Genomic DNA, 19848 nt, shown 5'->3' with positions numbered 1-19848 from the left:
CCCAGGCTGTGGCTAAGCCGTGTCTCAGTAATATCCTTTCTTCCAGGAGAGCTAGTTCTGCAAGGTTTGCAGGAGAGCTTCTGTGGAGTTTGGAAGGTAAGAGACGAGGTACTGGCGGAATTAAAGCTGTGAGGACGGGGTGTGAGTCGTGCTCGGGTAACTCAGTCGGTAGAGTACTTGCCCGTGAAAGACAAATGTCCCGAGTTCAAGTCTCGGTCCAGCACACAGTTTTAATTGGCCAGGAAGTTTCATGTCAAAAGTGGTTTAGTCAATTTCAAGCTGGGAATTTTGCCTTAACACATAAACCTTGATCTGCACAGCTAACAGTTACAGATGTAGACGGCTTAATGACATGATAGCCAACAAGCCACGAATGACAGTGCTGGTATTGGCATTGGTGCTCAGTGTCAGTCGTGCTACTGTAGCCTGGAACATGAAGAAGCTGTGTTATGTAAATATTCCTGATGTATAGATTCCACATTAACTGAATGAAGCAAACTGATTCAGCAAATGTCCATCTGTGACCCCTTACCGAGACACAATCCGAATGCTCCTTTTCTGGAATGGATGATAACTGGAGAGCTGAGAAGTGGATCATGTATAACAATGCATGGAAGAGTATATTGTGCCAGAAGGCAGGGCAGCCACCACTATTGGTTCCTAAAACTGGGCTGCATCTGAGATAGGGTTCTGCTAAGCATCTGGTGGGACTGCAAATGTGTCCTGTATTAAGATCTTCTTCTGGCTGAGACTATCACTCCCAATACCGTTTACAGTTGGACCATCTCAAGGCAGCCATTGATGAGTAATGAGTGGATCTGGGACACAACATTGTCTTTCACTACAACACTGCCAGACCACATACATCTATGGTGTCCTGTCAAAAGCTGTGTTCTTTTGAGTGGGATGTGTTACCTCAGACCCCGTATTCACCAGACTTTGCCCCTTCTGACTTTCATCTATTCCGTTCCCTGCATAATTTCCTGAATGGCTAATGCCTTACCTCCTGGGAGAACTGCAGACTGAACCTCGAAGAGTTCATCAACATGAAAAACCCCACAATTTGGAAGAATGGCATTTATAAGTTTCCAGGGAAAATGGCAATAGATTGTTGACAATAATGGTGTATACTGCACGGCCTTATTTATTTATATTGTGCATGATCTTGTGTGTGAAGTGTGTAAGCAGGCAGGCTCGCAACCACTCTGTTGTGTCTGTGCTGCAGGGAGGTGCATTTCCAGGCATTCTTTGTGATACCACTGAAATACAGGGAGCGAAAGGCTATTTACAATTTGTACAGAAACCAGATGGCAGTTATAAGAGTCGAGGGGCATGAAAGGGAAGCAGCGGTTGGGAAGGGAGTGAGACAGGGTTGTAGCCTGTCCCCGATGTTATTCAATCTGTATATTGAGCAAGCCCTAAAGCAAACAAAAGAAAAATCAGAGTAGGTATTAAAGTCCATGGAGAAGAAATAAAAACTTTGAGGTTCACCGAAGACATTGTAATTCTGTCAGAGACAGCAACGGACTTGGAAGAGCAGTTGGACGGAATGGACAGTGTCTTGAAAGGAGGATATAAGATGAACATCAAAAAAAGCAAAACGAGGATAATGGAATGTAGTCGAATTAAGTCAGGTGATGCTGAGGGAATTAGATTAGAAAATGAGACACTTAAAGTAGTAAAGGAGTTTTGCTATTTGGGGACCAAAATAACTGACGATGGTCGAAGTAGAGAGGATATAAAATGTAGACTGGCAATGGCAAGGAAAGCGTTTCTGAAGAAGAGAAATTTGTTAACATCGAGTATAGATTTAAGTGTCAGGAAGTCGTTTCTGAAAGTATTTGTATGGAGTGTAGCCATGTATGGAAATGAAACATGGACGATAAATAGTTTGGACAAGAAGAGAATCGAAGCTTTTGAAATGTGGTGCTACAGAAGAATGCTGAAGATAAGATGGGTAGATCACATAACTAACGAGGAGGTATTGAATAGAATTGGAGAGAAGAGGAGTTTATGGCACAACTTGACAAGAAGAAGGGACCGGTTGGTAGGACATGTTCTGAGGCATCAAGGGATCACAAATTTAGCATTGGAGGGCAGCGTGGAGGGTAAAAATCGTAGAGGGAGACCAAGAGATGAATACACTAAGTAGATTCAGAAGGATGTAGGCTGCAGTAGGTACTGGGAGATGAAGAAGCTTACACTGGATAGGGTAGCATGGAGAGCTGCATCAAACCAGTCTCAGGACTGAAGACAACAACAACAACCACCACTGTAACAAAAAGCAAAATAACTTATGAGAAAACTCAGTACTTCTAAGTTACTCATGTTGACAGGTGTTCTTGTTTTGAATTCTGGAATATTTACTTCGTCGTCTTTGGTGTAGGAATTTCAGAAGGCTGTGTTTAGTAACCCTGCCTTAGCAGCACTGTCATCGATAGTATTTCCATTGCTATCACACAGAGAAGGCATTGATTGTGTCTTGCCACTAGCATACTTTACATACAGGCAGAATTTCTTTGGATTTTCTACTAGGTTTCGAGACAAAGTTTCAGTGTGGAAATTATAATAAGCATCTCGCATTCAAGTCCGCACTAAATTTTGAGCTTCTGTAAAAGATCACCAGTCCTGGGGATTTTGTATTTATTTAAATTTGGCATGCTTTTTTCATTTTTTTCTCCAACAGTGTTCTGACCTGTTTCGTGTTCCATGGTGTATCAGCTCTGTTGTTTGTTAATTTATTTGGTACAAATCTCTCAATTGCTATCAATAGTATTTCTTTGAAATGAAGCCACATCTGGTCTGCACTTACATTGTTAATTTGGAAGGAGTGGAGATCATCTCTTAGGAAGGCGTCAAGCGAATTTTTATTTGCTTTTTGAATAGATATATCTTTCGTTTATTTTTGGTGTATTTTGGGGGGGGGGGGGGGGGGGTGTTGTTTGGGGAAGGAGACCAGACAACGAGGTCATCGGTCTCATCGGATTAGGGAAGGACGGGGAAGGAAGCCGGCCGTGCCCTTTGAAAGGAACCATCCCAGCATTTGCCTGGAGCAATTTGGGGAAATCACAGAAAACCTAAATCAGGATGGCCGGACGCGGGATTGAACCGTCGTCCTCCCGAATGCGAGTCCAGTGTCTAACCACTGCGCCACCTCGCTCGGTGTATTTGGGAGTTACAGTATTCAGTTTCGCTACAATAACTCTATATTCACTAATCCCTGTATCCATTTTGATGTTCGTTATTAGCTCAGGATTATTTGTCGCTAAGAGGTCAAATGTGTTTTCACAGCCACTTACTATTCGAGTGGGCTCATGATCTAATTGCTCAAAATAATTTTTAGGGAATGCATTTAGGACAATTTCGGATGATGTTTTATACGTACCTCCAAACTGAAATATGTATTTTTGCCAGCATATTTAGGGTAAATTGAAGTCACCATCGACTAAAATTGCATGTGTCACCGTCCGCGGTGGTCTAGCGGTTCTAGGCGCTCAGTCTGGAACCACGCGACTGCTACGGTCGCAGGTTCAAATCCTGCCTCGGGCATGGATGTGTGTGATGTCCTTAGGTTAGTTAGGTTTAAGTAGTTCTAAGTTCTAGGGGACTGATGACCACAGATGTTAAGTCCCATAGTGCTCAGAGCCATTTTTGCATGTGTCAGGTACATGTTTGAAATCAGATTCAAGTTTTCTTTGCACCTTCCAGCAATTGTATCATCTGCGCTGGGAGATCGGTAAAAGGATCCAATCATTATTTCATTCCTGTTGCCATGAATGACTTCTCCCCACACTAGCTCACAGGAACTATCTACTTCAATTTCACTACAAGATAAACTGTTACTAACAGCAACAAATGCACCATCACTAACTGTTTTTAGCCTATCCTTTCTTAACATCGTTAGATACTTTGTAAAAATTTTGGCTGAACTTATCTCCAGCTTTAGCCAACTTTCTGTGCCTATAATGATATGAGCATCAGTGCTTTTTATTGCTGCTTGGAGCTCTGATTCTTTCTCAACACAGCTACAACAATTTACAACTGTTACACTGATGGTTCCTAGATCCACATTCTTCCTGTGTTCAACCTGCACACTGTGAGACTGAAGCCTTTTTTCGTGTTTATACAGTTATCTTGCAATAAAGTCTTGGGAAGACAGTATTGTCTGAGTTTATTCAGGATGTTACCTCAGTGTATGATAAGTGAATAGACTATTAATGAGTTCTTGACTGTATCATTCTTAGAATTAAAATGCTTAGAATGAGTGAATTTAAATTCAAAAGGTGCATAAATAACATTCAAAGATGTTCTTTCGGGAACAGATACTACCGTCATATATAGTTAAAATATGGCTTCCCGGCCATTGACCTTCTTGTGCGAATGCACACGCTATGCCCGAACTCGTACGGGACTTGGTAGATTAATCTGCCACGAGTAGTGAGTATGATGGGCAAACATCTATTAGGCACACTATGAATGCAGTGGTGTGGACATGTTGGGAATGTGGATCTCACAGGGAACGTGCAAGGAATAAGTCCCTGCAGATGCGCTATCCTCTGTGCCCGCGGTGGCTCAGATGGATAGAGCGTCTGCCATGTAAGCAGGAGATCCCGGGTTCGAGTCCCGGTCGGGGCACACATTTTCAACATGTCCCCAATGAAGTACATCAACACCTGTTTGCAGCTAGGGTGTCCATTTAATTATCATTTCATTCAAAGATGTATTCTGTTTTGAGGGAAAAGAGTATTGTGATTGACACTTTCATGTATTGTGACCAATCCTGTAACTTAAATTAATTTTTTTAACAAAATGTACAATCCTTCAGAAATTTTTGTGGTAAATGTATTAGGTGTATCTGCTGTAGCAAGCATGAAGGCTGCCATTCAGAAATCGTCTTTAGGAAAATGGCAGGAGCGTGTACAAATGCACAGCACTTCACAGTTGAAAGTACGCATTTATTTTAACGTATATACAGATTTCTCCCTTTACAATACATCATAACAAGAAGACAACAGTGAGTACTCCAGAGTTTGCAAGGTAGTCCACATCACTAATGCTCCTCTTGGTCTTTGGTCCCCATTAACTTCCGATGAGTTCAACATGATTTACGGCAAGGTCGGGTTGACGGAAGAGATAGAGAAGATCGAAAGAAGAGCGGCGCGTTTCGTCACAGGGTTATTTGGTAAGCGTGATAGCGTTACGGAGATGTTTAGCAAACTCAAGTGGCAGACTCTGCAAGAGAGGCGCTCTGCATCGCGGTGTAACTTGCTCGCCAGGTTTCGAGAGGGTGCGTTTCTGGATGAGGTATCGAATATATTGCTTCCCCCTACTTATACCTCCCGAGGAGATCACGAATGTAAAATTAGAGAGATTAGAGCGCGCACGGAGGCTTTCAGACAGTCGTTCTTCCCGCGAACCATACGCGACTGGAACAGGAAAGGAAGGTAATGACAGTGGCACGTAAAGTGCCCTCCGCCACACACCGTTGGATGGCTTGCGGAGTATCAATGTAGATGTAGATGTAGATGTAGATTGTCAGTGAAAATCTTCATACAATGGGACAGAAAACAGTCTTGACCAATCTTACTGAAAAGCTGTTCATCCACTTCATTTCCGCTACACATTCATTCAACTCTGATTCGACAGTGCTTGTGCTTAGAGCCACTGTTCAGTGTTTCTGATGCTCCAACTTATAACTGCACTCCCAAAACCTGTCAAATATCCACTAAAGGATATATGATGATTTGGATCAGCTTCCCAGTCTGCACTGAATGCATTTCAATTTTCTTACCTATCTTGCGGTAACCATTTGCATCATTATTGTTCTAACAAATAACATAGTATGTGTTTGATGACACTGCTTCTCACTTGGATTGCTGTCGTACCAGCATTAAATAAGTTGTTGGATGGGCTAAATACGGCCTTGTACCCGTAGCCAAGTACAGAAGACTTCCAATTATGGTTCTGTGTTTTGATACCCCCTGTCCACTGAGCTTGTTGGCATCTCTTCACACAACATTATATCATCCACATACACAATTGCTATGAGTTTATGCTGTAGCTCATAGTAAAGAGATTGAAGAAATGTATGATGGGATAAAAGAAATTATTCAGATAGTGAAGAGAGATGAAAATTTAATAGTCATGGGAGGCTGGAATTCGATAGTAGGGAAAGGAAGAGAAGAAAACGTAGTAGGTGAATATGGAATGGGGATAAGGAATGAAAGAGGAAGACGCCTGCTAGAATTTTGCACAGAGCAAAACTTAATCATAGCTAACACTTGGTTTAAGAATCATGAAAGAAGGTTGTATACATGGAAGATGCCTGGAGACACTGGAAGGTTTCAGATAGATTATATAATTGTTAGACAGATATTTAGGAACCAGGTTTTAAATTGTAAGACATTTCCAGGGGCTGATGTGGACTCTAACCACGATCTATTGGTTATGAACTGTAGATTAAAACTGAAGAAACTGCAAAAAGGCAGGAATTTAAGGAGATGGGACCCGGATAAACCGAAAGAACCAGAAGTTGAAGAGAGTTTCAGAGAAAGCATTAGTAAACAAATGACAAGAACAGGGGAAAGAAATACAGCAGAAGAAGAATAAGTAGCTTTGAGAGATGAAATAGTGAAGGCAGTGGAGGATCAAGTAGGCAAAAAGACTAGGGCTAGTAGAAATCCTTGTGTAACAGAAGAGGTATTGAATTTAATTGATGAAAGGAGAAAATATAAAAATGCAGTAAATGAAGCCAGCAAAAACAAACACAAATGCCTCAAAAATGAGATTGACAGGAAGTTCAAAATGGCTAAGCAGGGATGGCTAGAGGACAAATGTAAGGATGTACAGGCATATATCACTAGGGTAAGAGGAAAATTAAAGAGACCTTTGGAGAAAAGAGAACCGCTTGTATGAATATCAAGAGCTCAGATGGAAAACCAGTTCTAAGCAAAGAAGGGAAGGCAGAAACACTGAAGGAGTGTATAGTGGGTCTATACACAGGTGATTTACTTGAGAGCAATATTATGGAAATGAAAGAGGACATAGATGAAGATGAAATGGGAGATATGATACTGCTGAAGAGTTTGACAGAGCACTGAAAGACCTAAGTTGAAACAAGGCCCCAGGAGTAGACAACATCCCATTAGAACTATTCATAGCCTTGGGAGATCCAGCCATGACAAAACTCTTTCATCTGGTGGGCAAAATGTATGAGACAGGCGAAATACCCTCAGACTTCAAGAAGAATATAATAATTCCAATCCCACAGAAAGCAGGTGTTGACAGGTATGAAAATTACTGAACTATCAGTTTAATAAGGTACGGCTGCAAAATACTAACACGAATTCTTTACAGATGAATGGAAAAACTGGTAGAAGTCGACCTCGGGGAAGATAAGTTTGGATCTGTAGAAATGTTGAACACATGATGCAATACTGAGCCTATGACTTATCTTAGAAGATAGATCAAGGAAAGGCGAACCTACATTTCTAGCATTTGTAGACTTGGAGAAAGCTTTTGACAATATTGACTGGAATACTCTCTTTCAAATAATGAAGGTGGCAGGGGTCAAATACAGGGAGCGAAGGCTATTAACAATTTGTAAAGAAACCAGATGGCAGTGATAAGAGTCAAGGGGCATGAAAGGGAAGCAGTGATTGGGAAAGGAGTGAGACAGGTTTGTAGCCTATCCCCAACATTATACACTCTATATATTGAGCAATCAGTAAAGGAAACAAAAGGAAAAAAATGCATTGGGAATTAAAATCCATGGAGAATAAATAAAAACTTTGAGGTTTGCCGATGACATTGTAATTCTGTCAGAGACAGCAAAGGACCTGGAAGAGCAGCTGAACAGAATGGACAGTGTCTTGAAAGGAGGATATAAGATGAACATCAGCAAAAGCAAAATGAAGATAATGGAATGTAGTCGAATTAAATCAGGTGAGGCTGAGGGAATTAGGTTAGGAACTGAGACACTTAAAATAGTACATGGGTTTTGCTCTTTGGGTAGCAAAATAATTGATGATGGTCAAAGTAGAGAGGATATAAAATGTAGACTGGCTATGGTAAGTAAAGCGTTTCTGAAGAAGAAAAATTTGTTAACATCGAGTATAGATTTAAGTGTCAGGAAGTCTTTTCTGAAAGTATTTGTATGGAGTGTAGCCATGTATGGAAGCGAAACATGGACGATAAATAGTTTAGACAAGAAGAGAATAAAAGCTTTTGAAATGTGGTGCTACAGAAGAATGCTGAGGACTATATGGGTAGATCACGTAACTAATGACAAGGTACTGTATAGAATTGGGGAGAAGAGGAATTTGTGGCACAACTTGACTAGAAGAAGGGATTGGTTGGTACAACATGTTCTCACACAAACAAAGGATCACTAATTTAGTATTGGAGGGCAATGTGGAGGGTAAAAATCATAGTGGGAGACCAAAAGACGAATACACTAAGCAGATTCAGAAGGATGTAGGTTGCAGTAAGTACTTGGAAATGAAGAAGCTTGGACAGGATAGAGTAGCATGGAGAGCTGTTTCAAACCAGTCTCTGGAATGAAGACCATAACAACAACAACAACAACAACAACAAACACATGGGTCAGCTACTGATGACAGGATCCCTCGTTTGCGAAGGAATTCATCAAGTGTTTCATTCCATCTTCTGCCTGACTGGTGCAGCCCATAGATGTACTTTCCAGTCTGCTTATCCAGTCACCTTTGTTCAGTTCCTCTTGATCTGGTATGCCATTGAATTTTCTTTGTAGTTTCTCAAGTGGCATCTGTGAAACCAATGGGTAATTCCACATAGTCTGGATTTTTTATGTCAGCCATTGTGGGGCGGCGGGTGAAATAATTGTTATTAAAAAATGTAATGTAGAAAAGATGCATTTCCCGGCCGATTAGCAACATATGTGGGGCGGCGGGTGGAATTATTGTTATTAAAATGTTCCTATTATTTATTTAATGCTGTTGTTTGCCATTCTCAACACTGGCTCTCTAACTACAATATTGGCAACCAGAAAGTGATTAGCAAAACGTGAAGCCTGTAATTAGAATTCCTAGTGCCACTTCATCTGAGAAATACATTTATAGCTACAGCTTATAGCTCTGAGGAATTAGGAGATTGTCTGGGATTCATAATCAAAAACGATTCTCTCTAAAATGTTCACTATATTCTGAAAATCACAGACCAAAAAGGAATCCACACAATCAAACTACCAGAGCAGTTCAGAGTCTAATGCGCTGATGCAACTATAACTGTTCAAATTAAATGTTTAAATGAATGATCTCCATAATTTGATGATAATGTTCATCAGCCACCTGAAATCTCCAGACAGTGCTAATAAATACACTGTTTTCCATCAGAGCATTCAAGGCTTATTAAGTAAACTAGATAAGCTATCCATAACATTCTAGACAAGGTCTTTATTAATAATCTGATGTAATCTATTTTACTGAACACTATGAAACTTGGTTCTGGCACTCCCTGAATAACTATAACCCAGCAGCTCTTTATTCTCTTTATTGTAGACATACTTTAGATAAAGGTGGAGTGGCGATTTATGTTGAGAACAAAATAGCTTATAGATATTTAGACTTGAGTGAGTACTGTATTGATCAACATTGTGAGGTCTGTGGAGGTGCAATCTGTAATGACTTTCTGAAATTACTGACTTCTGATTTTACAGGGCTTCTAGAGGCAAAATTTGTATTTTCCTAAAACAGTTGGGATCTCTGTTAACTCATTTTTTTGCAAAAACAAAAGATATTATAATTTTATGCGATTTTAATGTTGACTTCCTTACTGATAATATGGGAAGAAATGACTTACCACATTTAATGAACTCTTTTAATTTAACAGCACTGGTGAATTTTCCCACTAGAGTCACACCTAACTGCATGAGTCGAATTGACAATATCTTAGACAGAAGCAGAAATCTAAACATAACTGTAAAACATATGAGTATATTAAATGGTTAATGGGTCTCAGACCATGATGGTCAGCTACTTTCAGTTGAAGGTGTTAGCCCTCTTAGTAAGAGCAATTCCTGCAGTAAAACCTTCAGAGTAATTGACACACAATCTATCAATACCTTCTGTAATTCCCTACAAGAAGTTGACTGCGACCAGTTTGAGCTCTTTGACAATATTAATGACAAGTACAACGCTTTTCTAAATGAATTTATCTGCCTATTCACAGTGGCCTTTCGTAAAAGGGCTGCCAAATTCAGACGTGAAACCCATTCTAATAAAAACTGGTTAACATTGGGCATCAAAACTTCCTGCAGAAGGAAAAGGAATCCGTGTGTCTCACTCAAATCCAGTTACAGCCTAGAAAAGGAAAAAATTCTCTAATAATAAAATTAAAACCACATGGGACATAATAAAAAATGAAACAGGTAAAATCCCTGCTGGAGAAAACATCATAGAAATTAAAACAAATGATATCATTCATAAAATTGCTGAAATAATTACTGACATTCTTAACGACCACTTTTTGGAACCAGCAGCCCAAACTGGAAAAAACATGTTCTCTTAATGAAGCCATGTTATCCCTTCAAAATGCTATTTTTAAAAAAAAGGAGATCAAAATGTCTCCTGTCACAGTACATGAAATTGAGAATATAATTAGAGAGATGAAAAGCAAGAATTCTGTTGGTACTGATATCTCTTCAAGATTACTGAAGGAATGCTATCAGCCAATGAGCAAAATGCTGTGCCATATATTCAATGAATCCATCCAGCAAGGGACTGTTCCTGGGGGATTAAAGTATGCTAATGTCAAACCTCTCTTTAAAAAAGATAATAAAACTGACATTACCAACTATTGGCCTACATCCCTTTTAACAACTTTATCTAAAATGGATGAAAAATTGGTTCACAAAAGACTTATTGACCACCTCATTCATTATAAGGTGTTAAACAGTAGCCAGTTTGGATTTCAACAGGGTGTTTTAACAGCTATTTTCTCCTTGTGTCTTTTAATAAAAAATTATCTCCTGTTGATATCTTCTGTGACCCTTGTAAGGGCTTTGATACTGTTAACCATGAAATCCTCTTAGCAAAGGCTGAATATTATGGTATAAGTGGATCAGCTGGCTCATGGATTAAATCCTACCTCACTGGAAGAAAGCAGAAGGTCATGTTGAATGAATCTGAGGGGCTCTCTGTGTAACCTAGCTGGGGCTCTACTGGCTGTGGTGTTCCTCAGGGCTCAGTACTTGGCCCCCTTCTCTTCCTCATCTTTACAATGACCTTCCCTTGTATACTAGCTTTAAAACTCATTTTACTCTTTTTTCTTATGACACTTCCATCCTCATCAACAAAACTCCCAACAACAATCTTGAGGAATCAGCCAATATTGTCTTTAATGAAGTACTTAATTGGTTTGAAAATAATGGGTTATCACTAAATGTTAACAAGACCCAGTTTGCTCATTTCCAAGTAACTTAAAAAGTGGAGGCTCAAATAAGTATTAAATGTAATGGTAGTGAGTTACTACAAGTTGAGTCCTCCAAGTTCCTGGGTGTACCCATTGACAGCAATCTAAAATGGTCTGAACATATTTTACAACTTCTCGAAAAACTCAGCTCAGCAACATTCACTATTCATTTTATTTCCACTGTCTGTCACCGAGACACTAAAAAACTGCTTATTTTAGTTACTTCCATGTGCTGTTGTTGTATGGCATAGTTATCTGCGGCAATCAGCCACGTTCCAGAAAAATATTCATTGCCCAAAAGATAGTTATTAGGATAATGACTGGAGTCCAGCCTAAACATTCATGTAGAAACCTTTTTAAAAAATTAGGGATCCTGACAACTGCATGTCAATATATCTACTCCCTGTTATGTTTGTTTGATAAAAATGAGCAACTATACAAAACCAATGATCCATACCATACTCACAATATGAGGAGGAAAATGGACCTCCATCATGAATTAAAAAATTGTAGTATTGTACAAAAAGGCGACCATTACATGAGCTGCAATATGTTCAATGCTCTCCCCCCATCACTGAAATCACTTGTCCACGAGCTTCCCAAATTTAAACAACAGTTCAAATGTTATCTAATAGATAATTCATTTTATTCAGTTGAAGAATATTCCAAATGTGCTAACTCTAATTGATTTTTCTTTTAATTAAATCTAATGTACTTTTATGCATTACGATAGTTGGAATCATTGTTAACATTTCTATGCCTTTTATGTAGCTATTAGGATCTACTTTTATTTTAACATCTTTAAGTGTAATTTTGTCTATGTCTACTAATGTGTATTTTGTCTCATATCTATACTGCCTCTTGTAAGAGGGTTCTTTGTGTGTTCCTTTTGTATAATTTGTAATAATCTGACACGTCCTACATCCATGTGAATGTCTCACTGTGTTGGATTTATGGGATCTAAATAAATAAATAACATATTTGTTTGATTTTGCAGGAAAGATTTTTAATCAAATACAGCATCCCTGGCAATCACTATATATTTAATGATTTTTGAATATCCAACCATTACATGAAGTTGCCCTTCAGGTTCAAATTTTCCACATCTGTTTTCCATGACATCCAAATAATCGCAGACAGACAATCAGTGTGTGTGTGTTATCCATGCCATCATTTGTAGGGACTTTATCATTTGCTGTTGTCAGACATCTATTTCGCAGGTAATTTACCATTGCTCTTGCTTCGTCCTTGAAGTTTTGTGATGTTCCCCCTCCAACAGCATACATCGTGCACTATTTCAAGGGTTTGGTTGAACTGTTCTGCAACACTATTTTACTGAGATGTGTCAGAGACAGTCAATTGCCTCTGAATTCCTTCTTACAGCAGATGATGCTTGAAGTCTTTTCTCATACATTGACCTCCATTGTCCATACATAGCGTTCTTATTCTTTTCTGCTGAAAATTTTCTGCATACACTATCTAATTTTTGAATGACTGGAACACTTCACTCTTGACTTCTAGTAAAAAGCAAATACTACTAGTTTATTTTGAATAATCGTCAATGAAAGTAACAACATTTCGCTCCACCAAGTGATTGTGACCAGAGAGACTCATTACTTCAATGTGTATCAAACATAAGGTTCATTTGTTCTGTTTTCAGTCTGTTTGGGGCAATGAGTTTGAATTTCATAGAGTGGCTATACATTCTCCATATCTGAAGAAAACTGAATTCTCATTTGCCATTTTATCTGTAATCAAGGGTGTTTGCTGCATCACAATCTCTTGAAATTGACTAACCTCAAACAGTTCATGCTAGCTTTATTTTTTTCTCAAAATAACATTAACCAGCAGTGATTTTTGTGTACAGTAGCAGCAACAGGGAAAGTTTTAGTAGAAATGTGAATAAACTTATCACTGTAGGTAAAATTGAAGGTGACTTAAAATATTTTCATCCACCACAATAACTTCTTATTGCACCCAAATTGAATGTAAATTAATCCAATTTTAGCAGGTACCACCAGAAGATTTTGGAGTAAATTCAAAATGCATTGTGGTTAGCTAGTAGAAATGGTGACTGGCGCTGAAATTCTGTACCTTCATTTGTATGAAAATATGTACAAGCAGTGTAAATATTAAATTACATACTTACTATGTGCTACTCATGACTCATTAAGAGTTTTATTGACCAAATTGTTAAAAGTTCACTTTCTGGGCCCTGGCTGAGCAATTTTTTTCTTTCTTTCTTTTAATTATGTTGTGGAAAATAAAAGAGAGTTGGGACTGCTGGACAAAATGTGGCTCTGACCTCATGTGTCTTCAAAGTGATGTGGACAGATGTAGTTCATTTTAGTCGGAAACCATTTGTCCCATTTCATATTTTTAACCCGTCTCTTCAGTAGCTCCTGTCATTTTGATTCATGCAATTGGCACGTTTAATTCATATTTCATTAAACAAATTGCAACAAAAAATTAAATGATTCACCAAATAAAGCAATTCACTTTCCATACAGACAAACAATAGGCTGGCTTCTCTCAGTGTTCTGGCCACCATAAATATGGCAGCCGAGTTAACGTTAGTTGCCACAAGGAGTGCTGTAACTTGAATGTTACCCGCTCTATTAAATTTAAACTCATTGATTTGGGAAAGGCTTGGCTTTCATCTTGCCCCCCATCGCAAACAGTACAAACAGATTTGTTCGGTCATCTGATGCTTTGAGAGTTATTCCACTACATTTGACATGTTTCTTAGCTTTATGAATGTGTACATGGCTTAGCCCTTGGTGCCATAAATCCATTTCCCGACTAGTGATAAGATTTGACACACAGCCACATCCATGCATTGAAATTCTTGAGTTTTCTTCCCTAAAGTAGTATGCATTGCCTTTCTTTGGACCTTTTATAATTATTTTCTTGCTTTGTTTTATGATTCTGGCTTCAGCTTTTATTAAAGATAACATCTCTCTTTCATCAGTCATCTGAGACACTAATATAAAACTACGCATGATGCCTGGAATGTACAACATATTGTACAAGCTGACTGTTTGTCTTACACATTATTCTGATACAATGCCAAACCAGTACTTTACAAATGTCAACCACCAATTACTTTTACTGACTCCTCACACTCAGTGAAAGTGACAAATTTTTCATGTAAGTCATTTAATCTGTTGTTTGACTCTCCAAAATCCACACATTATTTCTTTCATTTTCTCAGAAAATGGTGGATAATACACAAGTGTCCAACATGGCTGCACTTAATTCATTGCTAGGATGACATTTTGTATCATTGTGTTTCACTGTCTGTAACACACTTTTGCTAGCAGTTGGCATCACAGTATTTGAAGAAGTTTTACCTGCTGTCTTCCTGTGGTTTGCTCGGTCATTGTTTGAAACCTGATCATCAAGTTGTAGGCAATATTTTCCAGTATGTCTGTAGTCTTGATAATGAATTTACTCTGAAAACTAGCAAGTTTTCTTTCTTTTTGAGTCTGTCTTTTTGTCAACTCAACACTTCTGCTTTTATTTACCTCCCACCAGAAATTTCCTGCAACAATTACACAAACTCGATGTGTGCTATATGTTGATGGAATGGGTGACTGATGAGGTAATAAATGTTTTAATGGGTAATCTCAGAGGCACCACCTACACTCCAATTGTGTCAGGCTTACTTAAGCACTCAGTATTCTGCCCGAGTTACTTTATGTTTTCTTATCTTCTCATGGAACTCACAGATTTAAATTTAAAAAAAAAAAGTCCCAGCAATTTGGTCACACGTCCAGGGAAAACCAACAGCCACCATCGTAAGAGGACTCAAATATGTAGTCCTTGGATTGATGCATTATCAACAATAAAAGGAAATAGTAATAATAACATAACTCATATTGTATTCCAGAATGTGTTTTTTACAATGAAGAGTATGGAAGGTATTTTCAAAAAGCATTTTTCATTCCATATCCAATTGAAATAGCAACATCACATCAGGCAGCAAACTCACTGAGAATACTCTGTAAGAGTATCCAATACAATATGAAAAACACAATCCATCTCTGCTATATGGTGAGTCGCAATTATCCTTTTCATAATATTGTTACAATATATTTAAGGATATTAAGAATTAATTATTACATACTGTAACATAATGTCAGTTGGTGTTGAACAGGAATGGGATAGTGACAGAGTTATGCATGTATGAAACATACTTAAATAAATGTATGGGGAGCATAAGGAGCAGACATTTTCATATCCACCAGTTAATCGAGCTAACCAAAAAATGTATCAACACCTTCAACTAATAAATGTATGGAGAGCATAAGGAGCAGACATTTTCATATCCACCAGTTAATCAAGCTAGCCAAAAAATGTATCAACACCTTCAACTAGCATAATTTGTACAATGAAAAGTTTATCCATAAAAATACATCATCTAGCATACTGTGATATACCATGTACTTATTATTGCTGATCTTGTATGTGTGTTTTTTTAGTCATATTTATAGTTCCCCTTAATTCATAGGCTGTCACAGTGTTGCGGCAGGGCTCCTCCATGAAACTAAATGCCCAGGCACCTTATAGTTTTGGTTATTCTACTAATAGAACATCTCCATGTTTAATGAACACATATTATTATTGAGTTCCTGGAAATTCTAAGATGAAAATAAATAATAAAAAATGAGTAAAGATAACCACAGTCCTATGATAGGTGGTACACAGGACTTCTGACAACACTAAATCTGACAAGACCTCCCACAGTAAGATGGCGGTGATGAAAGGTACACGAAAATTGAGTTCCACAAAAAACGCAAAAAAGAATGAGTCTTTATGTACTCAGTGCAAAAAAAGTATCATGGTTTGACCTGTAAAATGTTACAGCTGCGAAGTTAAAGTGAAAAACGCAAACGAAATCATTACTACAAGATCAAAATCTAGTGAAAAAACCGTGGCAAATATAAATTCAATTTACATCCATATGTAAATCAGTGAACTTAAAAGGACTGTTGTCTCACTGGAGAAACAGCTGCAACACTGGAAGAAATATTGGCTACTGGAGATATAATCAAAGAAAGAGCGACTGTGGAAACCAGCACAAAACTTGTAAATAATAAAGTAAGTGCATCAAATAGTTATAATGACAAACATGATTCTACAAACAATGTCACTCAGAAACATATGAGTCCAGATAATAATTACAAACAACAACAGCCGTGCACTGTAAATTTTTTGTGCTTGTCATATTGTTAACAATAAAATATGATTAAAAAATCAGTCGACTGGCCACAAGTGTGCAAAAAAAAAAAAAAAAAAAAAAAAAAAAAAAAAAAAAAAAAAAAAAAAAAAACAAGTCTTGATTTTTACCAATAATCATGGGTGTCAGATAGCAGAAAAAATAGCAGATACACAAACTAACACAAATGTCCAAGCCTTTGTCAAACCAGGAGCAGGCATTGCAGAAGTGACAAAAACAGTGGTAAAATCGTGTGAAAACCTTAACCCAAAAGACTGTATCGTATTTTGTGCAGCTGCACATGATGTTTCCAGAGATAAAGGTAGTGAACTCACCACTGTTCTTCAAATTAGGCAACACCAATGTAGCTATTGTAAATCAACCACACAGATACGACCTACCTCCTTGGTCATGTGTAAATAAATTAATAGGAAGAGTAAACAAAGAGAGAGATTATGTATGCAAAAAATTTCTGTGTGTGAACTTCATAAATGTAAGCATGCTGGACAGGTTCATGCATACCAACCACGGCCTTCATTTAACCACAGTGGGAAACAATTTTTGGTTGAAGAAATCTGTCATTTAGCAAATTTGACTCACAAGAGGCATAATATGGGTCATAAAGAAAGATATGATGTCTTATAAAAAGGGCTAAAGACATTTTTTAGGGAAGTAGACTGTATCACAAAAAAATGTGATGCAGAATTAAATTGCAAATACACACTGATGAGTGTACACCAGAATGTACAGTAATTAACAAACAAAGTTGATGAAATAAATATACTCCTCAATAGTGAATGGAAAGATGTGTCAGTTTCATGTTTTGTTAGCTTTGGTTACAAAACGAGTATTTTCAATATATGGGAAACAGGAATACGGATCACTGTATACCAACAAACTGTTCCCATAATTGTCTATACACACATATATTTCAGCACAATGAAAGATACATGTGTACACTGTACAAGGTACAAAGGCTGACTGGAACATTAACATGGTGGCTCATCAGAGCAGTTAGAGTTCATGCTTTACGTGGTCAATGTGACCTATCGACACCACACAGCTCCTTTGATGTAGCATACGTCTGTAATAAATTGAGAGACCAGGTCAAAGTGGCGGAAATGCCGAGGGGATGGGTTCTCGGGAGGGTTAAAGAAGGCATCCGCCAATGATTTGTGGTCAGAAAGGATGAAGAAAGAACGACCCTCAATGTCAGAGCGAAAGTGTTTGACAGCTTCATAGACCTCCAGAAGTTCTCTATCAAAAGTGGAATATTTCTTCTGTTCTGTAGACAGTTTTTTAGAGAAGAAATGAAGGGGTGAAACCATGTCGCCTTTGCGATGCTTTAATACTGCCCCAACTGTGATGTCGTTGGTGTCTGTAGTGATAAACAACTCAGCAGACAGATTGGGGTGGGCAAGCATGATGGCATGAGCTAACGCTGTCTTTAGAGCTCTGAAGGCCTCTAGCATAGGTTCAGTCCAACAGACTGGCTTAAGGCCTGAGGTCTATTTGCCAGACAGCGAGTCCATCAGCAGGGCCTGCACTGCGGCAGCAGAAGGTAGATGTCAGCAGTAGTAATTTATAGTACCCAAGAAACATCAGAGTTCTTTGTATGTAGCTGGGGGAGGCACTGACGTGGTAGCCTGCACACGGGATTTGAGAGGCTGCATTCCGTCTGTGGAGGCGGTGTAGCCCAAAAATTTCACAGGAGACTGGCACAACTGGAATTTATCTTTGTTGACCTCAACACCATTTGAGTTCAAGGTCTGGAGGACCTAGCATAAATGGTCTTCATGGTCCTCAGTCGACTTGCTGAAAATGAAGATGTCATCCAGGTATGCGAAACAGAACTCGAACTGTCATAAGATTGAGTCAATGAAACGTTGCCACATTTTTACCGCATTGTTTAAACCGAATGGCATGAAGTTGTATTGTAACAAACCAATCAGCATGATGATAGCAGTCTTTGGAATGTCTTCCAGCACTACAGGAATCTGATGATAGGCATGTTTACAGTCAATCACACTGAAGATTGTGGCGCGCGATAACATATGGGTGAAATCGTTTACGTTCGGCACTGGGTAAATGTCCATGACAGTACGAGCATTTAAGCATCTGTAACCACCACACATTCGAAAAGAACCATTGTGTTTGGTGACGAGGTGAATTGGTGAAGACCAGTTGCTGTCTGATGGCTCTAGAATGCCTGCCTCCATAAATTCGTTAATTTGCTGCCGGGCCGTGCGCAACTTAATGGGGTTGAGGCATCTAACCTTGTGCCTAATAGGAGGGCTGGCAGGGATAATTATCTTGTGTGTCATTCCGTCACTGACGGAAGAGACTGAGAACTGCACAGAAGGCTGAGTAACATCCCGTCATGATGTTTTGGGACGAATGGGACGCGATGAGCTGTAGCCATTAGTGCAAGTGGGAAAAGGCAGCACGAAAGTCACTTGCCTATTATGTGAGTGTGGCGTGTGCTTATTTGGAGAGTTCAACTGCGCATGCAGCACGGAGCGGATCAGGGTGTGCAGTGACCTTCTGTTGTTAGCTTGGCCTTGAGTAACTGGTGTGGGCGAGAGAAGCATTGGCATCGCGCGGGAAACGGCGATGGCCGACGAATCACGTGGTTGGCGCATGAGAGAGGGGGAATGTTTACCAACACGCGGCGTGGCTGCCTGCGCTGTGGGCGCGTTTGCATCACATGTGCGACTGTCATTAGAAGCGCTGTTTGAAATACATGGCACTATACGTAGCGGATGTGTGGCGGGTGCAGAGATCACTGAACACAAATCGTCACACACAATGAATGTTTTTGAACTAACCTGATGAGTGTCCATACTGGTATCTGCTGATAAAGGTCAATCAGGTGACGTATTAGCCGCAGTGAGCTCATTGAAAGTGTGAGCAATGCATTGTTTCAACTCGTCATTTTTCTGACAAGTTGTGCCGCAGCGTCGTACTCTGACAGTAGTTAGTGACGCAGGTCACAATTTTGTCCGCAAGGGTGGAGCACTCGCAAACCAAATCACATGTCGCAGTGGAACTGGAATGACGAGCATAAGTGCCTGAGCACTTATCTGGATGTCAGAAGGGTGATGTAGCACTGAACCTTGGACTATGTTCTGGGAGAGTTTGTAATGGGGCAAGAAATCCATACCGAGAATTGGTTCATC

General features: G+C 39.1%; 1 non-coding gene across 1 annotated transcript; it reads left to right on the top strand.

Annotated features, from left to right (window-relative positions):
• Positions 1–4560: 4560 nt before the first annotated feature.
• On the top strand, positions 4561–4635 carry Trnat-ugu. Its single transcript has one exon. It is a non-coding gene; the product is annotated as a tRNA-Thr (tRNA).
• The last annotated feature ends 15213 nt before the right edge of the window (positions 4636–19848 follow it).

The sequence above is a fragment of the Schistocerca piceifrons genome, chromosome 8, assembly GCF_021461385.2.
Source record: "Schistocerca piceifrons isolate TAMUIC-IGC-003096 chromosome 8, iqSchPice1.1, whole genome shotgun sequence".
In the NCBI taxonomy this organism is placed as follows: domain Eukaryota; kingdom Metazoa; phylum Arthropoda; class Insecta; order Orthoptera; family Acrididae; genus Schistocerca; species Schistocerca piceifrons.
Note: the sequence above shows the minus strand (reverse complement) of the source record. Positions and strands in the feature narration are given on the sequence as shown.